Source organism: Phaethon aethereus (assembly GCF_964289735.1).
Source record: "Phaethon aethereus genome assembly, chromosome: 3".
Taxonomy (NCBI): domain Eukaryota; kingdom Metazoa; phylum Chordata; class Aves; order Phaethontiformes; family Phaethontidae; genus Phaethon; species Phaethon aethereus.
Genome location: NC_138576.1, coordinates 67,998,066 through 68,006,391, shown reverse-complemented (window position 1 = coordinate 68,006,391; position 8,326 = coordinate 67,998,066).

Sequence of the window (8,326 nt, the reverse complement as noted above, 5' to 3'; positions counted from 1 at the left end):
TATGCAACAGGCTGATGCAACAGGCAACGGCACATCTGCAGGCCTTGGTGCCTCTGCTCTGCAGGAACTGTATCTCTACCGAGAGGTGAGGGTTCCTTGGAACCGCAAAATGCTTAAGACAGAAACTGTATATTGGTCTGCCACAAATGGCAGCCAGAGAGAAAAGTGAGATGTGAGAGGAACACCTCTGCAGACACCAAGGTCAGTGAAGAAGGAGGAGGAACAGGTGCTCCAGGTGCCAGAGCAGCTATTCCTCTGCAGCCCCTGGTGAAGACCATGGTGAGGCAGGCTGTCACCCTGCAGCTCATGGAGCTCCACACTGGGGCAGATCTCCACTTGCAGCCTGGAGAGGACCCCACGCCGGAGCAGGAGGATGCCCAAAGGAGGCTGTGACCCCGTGGGAAACCCTGCCTGGAGCAGACTGTTCCTGAAGGACAGCAGCCCGGGGAAGGGACCCAGGCTGGAGCAGTTTGTGAAGAACTGAAGCATGGAAAGGACTCATGTTGGAGAAGCTCATGGAGGACTGTCTCCTGTGGGAGGGACCCCACACTGGAGCAGGGCAAGAGTGTGAAGAGTCCTCTCTCTGAGGAGGAAGGGGTGGCAGAGTCAACATGTGATGAACTGACTGCAACCCCTATTCCTCATCCAACTGTGCTGCTTGCGGCAAGCAAGTAAAGAAATTAGGAGTAAATTTAAGCCCAGAAAGAAGGTAGGGGTGGGGGGAAGATGTTTTTAAAATTTGCTTTTATTTCTCATTATCCTACTCTGATTTGATTGGTAATAAATTAAATTAATTTCCCCAAGTCGAGCCTGTTTTGTCCATGATGGTAATTGGTGAGTGATCTCTCCCTGTCCCTATCTCGGTCCATGAGCCTTTTGTTATATTTTCTCTCCCCTGTCCAGTTGAGGAGGGTGAGTAGCATATTTGGTGGACACGTGGCATCCAGCCAGGGTCAACCTACCACACCAACCCAAAACGTTTTGCAGAACTGTACCATGTTTCTACTTCTGACTAATTATGTAGTTATTATGTGCTATATAAGTATATAGTGAGTTGCTCACCACTGGCTCATTTTCAAAGGACCACCTCTCCTGTAGGTTAATCAACAAGGTCTCATCCTTCCCAGCCTAACTTAAGGTAATAAAATAATACCTTTGGAGACTTGAATCACTGTCTAGAAATGTCATGTTTTTTCACTGGCTGCTGAAGAAGGTGGATGAGGCAGAAATCGAGGGGATATCTAAGTTACAAACCAGGTTTAGTGAAATGCTGGAACTTGGATGGAGTGCGTCCAGGCTGCGTGTCCACCTCAGGAAACAGACAAGAAAAACAAACCCAGCTACAAAAGTGTATAAGATAGTAAGGTGATTAAACAAGACTTCCATAAACGAGGCCTTTAAAAAAATCATGCTATCAATCACTAAACTACAGTGCAACTCATGAAAATTGAACTAAGTTTCTGCCACTGTCTTGGGTTTTGTTTAAAAAGCCCAGTGATGCTTCTGTTTGCCTGAGTTTGTGTACATGATCTGTCACTCTGTGTCTGCTCTACAAAGGATGTGAATCTATGACTGCTCAGCTCACAGTCTGGGACTTGACCTCTAACAAAAAATCTTAACTGGAAAATCAGCAGTGTTAAGTCAGGATGACTTCCTAAATGCATGGGATGTGTGACCCTGCAGATGTGATGTGTTGATATCAATGCTGATGAGGTCAGTGTTAAGCCTATCTAGCTGATTGAGAATAAGACTGATGGAGTTAGAGCCTGTACCTGTATTTGGCAGCTGTGAAAGTCAGATTGCCAGTCTAACAGAGAAATTAGAGGTAGTATGTAATCAAAAGCCTTTCAGACACACTGAGGTTACAGGAAATGTGATTGTAAAACCATAAAGCAATGCAAATAGCAATCAGCTGCAGGTATAATTCTTGAAAATACTTCTAACCCATCTATTAAAACTAAATATCATGTTTTCCACTAAACTTAGCCTATTAATAAAAGCCGAATAAAAAATTTTTGCAGAAAGAGAATATAATTCAGAATTTTCTGTGACTTCTGATAGAAAAAATAGTATAGTTCTGCAATTTTGCAGCTCAAATGCTGTATAATTGTAATTTAAAGCTCACAGACACAGCCTGCAGAGAGAATATTTATTAATCTAGTTTTACGGGATAAAAGACAGTACTCAGTATAAGTGATAATTATTAACCTACTTTTTAAATAATTATTTCAATTTTAATAAGCAAGTTCCTATCAATGTCCCAGTTCTACTCTGTCCCTTTATTTTGTCTGGATCACCTGGTAATGTTTGAGATTTTTGAAAGGTTATAGTCATGAATAAGTTATAGCTGCTCATTTGAGCAAGCTAAATGAGATGGAAGAAGCTTGTTGCTTCATTCCTATACACTTGCAGAATTTCTCCCTGAAGAAACCTAATGATATTGGTAAAGATATTTCTTTATCAAACTTGCATTTCTTTAAACAAGTACTAAACGTATTTCAAAAGACCTGAAGATGTTCAATGACTCACTCTTACCACTGCTGGTCACAATAACAGCAACAGAAATATGTGTTCAGTTTCTAAAATCTAGCTAGAAGAACAGAGCTATACTTATGAGCAGTGTCACATTTGCAAAGGTTAGTCATTTGGATGATTAGACAAGAGAAAAGAAGCTCACCATGTAATTTTACACTCTTGGGTATATATTTGGACAGTGAACTCTTAGACTGTATTATCTTGATTTCTCATTCAGAATTCTTCATGCTACTTTCTGAGAGAAGAGAAGGAGGCAAACACGTCTTTCTTGAAACTATTGAACCAAAAGGTTAGCATTTTCTAGTGTCTGGATTTTTTTATAAAAGAATACAAAGATTTTCAAGAGTAACTAATTGTTTTGTACGCCCAGTAAAATCTTTACTTAATAGCAATGACACTCTGGCAGATTACTTCTTCTTTGACCTGTCAGGATTTTAATCCATATTCAAGTTACACTGGAATTAACTGAGGAAAATTGCATCATTTTCAATGGTCTAATGAGAGCAAGTTCAAATCCATCATTCCAAACTGTTGCATATGTAACTTTCAGTGTCTTATCTTTTGTTTTCTAACAAGGAGAAAGTCCATACGCCGTGCATACTTCTTCATGTGAAATAAGCTTTGTGCATCAATATGCAGTATTTGTATGCCACAATGCAAAAGAATACCTCTCCTTTTTAAGTTCTTGTAATTAATTTTCTAAAAATAAAAAACAATGAGCACAATTTTCTGAACAGTGAGAGATTTGTATCGGACCTACAATTTGAGCTATTGTAGGTTTTTGTCACATTTTCCTGAGGTTTGTTACTTTTAAAACTGATTTGCATGTAGCATGAAAGTTACCCAGCTGTTCAGATGAATACATTACTTCTGGCTTTCAAACACAAAAGAAGGAAGCAAGACTATGCTCTCTGTGTGTGTAGAGGGAAGGAAAAGGGGAATAGACTAGATTATATACTACGCTTTATATATAAAAGAAATAGATTCATACAAGGAAAGCAAAAAAAAAAAGAGGGAGAATACATATGACATATCAATGAGTACTAAAAGCTTTTCTATACTGTGGAACTTTGGTAAAGACCACTAAGTCCTGGGAAATGGGGAAGAGCACTCTAGGAAATTAAGGAAATTAAGAAAGATTCTCAGTTTCAACAGTTTTGAAAGCTGATATTGTTTGTTGGCTAAAAGAAAGCAGAAGATGAAGGTCTCTTAATGTGTATTGAACAGTTCTTAGGCAGTGTCCAACACCAAATTAGGAAGTAGAAACAACATCATAGATCACTATCTGTTGCCTTGTTTCTCTGAAATTCCTGTATGGTTTCGCTAATCTCTTCCCAGAATTTACAAACTGCTTGTACTGCATTCTAAAACTCTGCTGAGAAAAGCTTGTTTTTAAAGTTCAGACTGAATAAGGTTTAGATTGTAACTGTTTTAGTAGCTGGGATCAAAGCCTCGTGTTATGTGCCCATATAAGTCCCACCAAGAGTCATGGTCTTGTTTAAAACAGCCATCTTTGTTGTATCACAGAATCACAGAATAGTTGAGATAGGAAGGAACCTGTGGAGATTATCTAGTCCAACCCCCTTCTCAAAGGTTCCTCAGGGCCACGTCTAGTTGGATTTTTAATATCTCTAAGGATGGAGACTGTAAAACCTCTCTGGGAAACCTGTATTTGACCACCCTCTCAGTAAACTTTTTCTTATTTGAATTAGTAAACATTTTTTTTAATGTTTAAAGGGAAGTCCCTTTATTTCCATTTGTGCCTTTTGCCTCATCTTGTCACTGGGCACCACTGACAAGAGTCTGGCTCTGTCTTCTTCACATCCCCCAGTCAGGTATTTGTACATATTGGCACGGTCCCCCTGAGCCTTTTCTTCTTCAGGCCGTACAATGCCAGCTCTCTGTTTTGTTTTACGTGACTGATGCTCTAGTGCCTTAATTTTTGTGGCCTTTTGCTGGACTCGCTTGAGCATATCCATGTCTTTCTTGCACTGGGGAGCTCACAACTGGACCCAGAGCTCCAGTTATGTCTCACCAGGGCTAAGCATTACCTGCTGGCAAGACTCCTCTTAATCAGGTGAGCGAGTGGCTCTGTGGTGCTTAAGTTGCCAGCTGGGGCTAAACCATGACACCCTCCCTCACTCACCCGCAAGTGAAAGGGCTGGATTTCTTCCCTGAAATTATGGGTAAGTTAATTCTGCAATGAATTCATAGCTCAGCACCTTTTGTATGACTGTCTTTGCTTTTCTTCGTCAGCAGTAACACTCTTTCAGTATGCCTATGCACAGTACTTACTATAAGATAATGTAAGACAGCCATTAGAGATAGAATGAGTAATAAATATGAGCAGTAGTTTAGTGTATGAGTCACTGTTACAAGCAGCTTTGACATAGGAGCTTTAGTTGGGCTAAGCAGAAATTAGTGGAGTCAGGGCCATCCAAAGGTTAGAAGAAATAGTCCAAGTAACCAATGTAGTTTTCCCCTTATTCAGACACTGACAAAATCTTAAGATCACAGTCATACCTGGATTAAGATGAGACACAGGTTCCCACCTAAAGACATCTGAATTGCCCTTGAAACTTCACTGCTGAACTCCAGTAAAATAGGTTCCCACGCTAACAGCAATGTCCTTGTTAGTGCTTTTTTGAATTTTACTTTTGATATTACATACATATATTACATGTGCAATAGAAGTTATTTATTTTGTTCTGTATCTACACAGTCTACATAAAATCATAATGATTTTGTTTTACATATATTGCCATAGCAAATTATTTGCTATGTAAATCTCTTAAAATTTCTTGTTTTAGCTGTTCAAGTACAATTTTTTCATTTATGATCATGAAAGACTTCGGGCTTTTCCACTCATTGTGCTGGGCTCCTTGAATTACTGTGATTTATCACCTCACCTCTCAGGAAGAGGAAGTCAAGGTGAACAATGCATACTCCAGATTTGTCAACAGGACTTTTTGTCTTCTGATATTCGCTTAGGGTCTAAAGCTTCATTTGGGTCTTCACTCATGTGGTTTCAGCTTCATATCTGGGAGGCTTAGCAGAAGAGGCAGCTGGCACTAGTTGTGTCAGTGGGTTATGTGAGCCTTTGACCTCAGATTAGTTGCCTCCAAAATCTTAAGAGAGGAATAAATTCTATGTAAAAATAGAAATAGGCAAGAAAAAGTTTTTTCCAGACTATGATTTCAAAAGTTTCCCTAGTTCTCACTGGGACAAAGATGACCTTTTGAAGTTTTCAGTGAAGAAACAGCCACAAATCCAAAATAAGCAATACTGCAATAACAACATACTCAGCAGTAGTGTTATGCCTGGTTGGCAGCTGAAACTGAAAACTCATGTCCTACAAACCAGTGTAGTGATTTTATTGTCAAAAAGTAGATTATTTTAGAGAACCTAAAAGAGAAGGAGAAAGCATAGTGGGAATGGGAAAGAACAACTGGACTAGAACGACCATTTTGCATAGATCTCCAAAAGTGCAAATAAGGTTAAGAATTCTAGAAAAAGCACACAAAGCAGTAACAGTGTCATCTTTGTTATGAATCAAATGAGCATGGTTTCTCTGGGTATGCCTAAATGTTCTCAGCAATCACCAGTCCTCCAGCCAGGGGATCAAGCAGGGAATGTTGTAGGTGTCTGCATACTGAGAGAACCTGGGTTGCAGAGGAAACTACATGGGGAGTGAAAAAGGAAAAGAAAAGATTGGGATGGTATATAATTAGGCATATCATTCTTATATGCAATCAACATATATCTGGGATGTGAACTCAGGTCAGAAAGTGGTTTCCAAGTCTTGTCCAATTTTTGAAAGACATTTCCAAGTTCAAGAGTTTAGAGTTAGCCTGTATAGAAATGCAGAATTTCCAGGACATGCAAACATACCTGTAAAATGAATACTCCTAAAGAATAGGGGATTCATTCATTTTTCTAGAGTCTTGAAAATATTGTGATAGTAAGCAAATATGGAACTAGAAAAAATATGATAATTAAAAACAGTCACAATAACATAAACTCCAGAGATTTCCTTTCTTCTTTCCTTCATTTCCTTTTTGGAACAAAAAGCAGGAACAAAGGAGCAATTGGAATTGGTAATCCAGCTACTCCAAGTGAAGGGAGAAAGGAAGACTTATGACAGTCATACTTGGTCTAAAAACTGAAATGAAGTTCCTAGTATAGGAAAGATGGGGGGCGGGGAGAAGTGGGATAGGGGGTCTGATGAGAAAACATGAGGGAAACCAGAGGTATTCCAATTCCACCTCAGTCCAGAAAAAAGAGAGGACCCCAGGAGGGTACAGCTTTAATAAAAACAGATGGAGTCTTAGAAGACTACCAAGTTCAAATCATGATTCAATTGTACATGTGTGGACAATATAAGTGATAAGAAAGAAAACATTAGTTATAGACAAAGAAATAGAATTTCAATTAACTCACTAAGGCTAACCTACCCTTGAAAAAGATGAGGGGACAGAACTTACAGGACATAAAGACTATCTCCCATGGAAGCATTATCCAAGATTATCGGGTTTTCTTAAGATTAGCTTTGTTTTTTTCAAACTAAGTTTGCCATTTGGTAGTCAAGAACATTTTTTATTTTTCTAGAATAGCTGTACATCATTACAGTTACCTTTGCCTGGTAATGAACACTTCAAGGGAGATCTGACAGGAACTCAGTATTTTGTTCCTAACTGAGAGGCAAATACACGGAGCTATGTTCAGGCATAGTCTTCCCAGAGGCTCCTCCACCCAAAATATCATTTGATAGTCTCAGGATTCAAGCCATGTTTTCTTAGCGTGTTTCACAGCAAGTGAGTCTGAGGACCAGTAATGCCTCAGGTAATACCTAGTGCCTATAATATTAGGCTGCTAGAGAGAAATCCTTCTGACAAACTCAAGTGGTGCCCCTATTGCAAACTCCAGCTAAAACAAATAGCTTTTGTGTTCAGGAATGCCTACAAGCATCACTGCAGTGGAAACAGTGGAAGGAAGGAAAAAAGTAAAAAACATAAGAAGAAGAGAAGCAGCAGGACAGAAAGAAGTAAAACTGTAACACAGGGCACCGGAAAAATAACCATGCTCAAACATTTGGAACCAAATAAGATACAATGAAGAAAATAATATTGGGCAAAGGAACTGAGGGTGTCTTGACTTTATCTATCCTTCATTGCCATTTTAGGATAAAGGAAAGAGCTGAGACAGTCTGGGATTTATTAAAATCCTCATTCAATTTTCCTTTGTTAATTAAGAAAAATCAAGGAAGAGATACACAGGCTCTATTTGATTAGAAGTATTATGCAACTTTGTGTCCTAACAGATTGCATTTCAAAGTCATCCACAAAGTCATGAGTGCTTTAAAGTAGCTCTCTTCTGATCTTTTAGATTCAATTATTCAGACTTCTCTTCTGGAGATGCTAACGTCACAACACATACAGAGTCTGTCTCATATTTGTCCCACACAGTTTATAAGGCAAGGCTTTAACCCGGGACGTTTAAGCAGTTGTGCTCTGCTTTCATGCAGCAGCCAGACACTCAAGCTGTCATCTTCGTTAGCATTGATTTTCTTGTGTTCCTGAATGCCAACATCTTCTTCAGCAGTACGTGCACCTCACAGTGCTCTCCACAGATGAGCAACCTTCATTAGATAAACATGTAGATTAGTGCTTTCAGGACTATATCCTAGACAATATCCTCTGTTCCCTTCAGTCCCTTCTTCATATTAAAATGTAAGTAGGTAATTCTTCCTCTGTATATAAAGGGTGACCAAAGCATCATAGAGAGAGACATA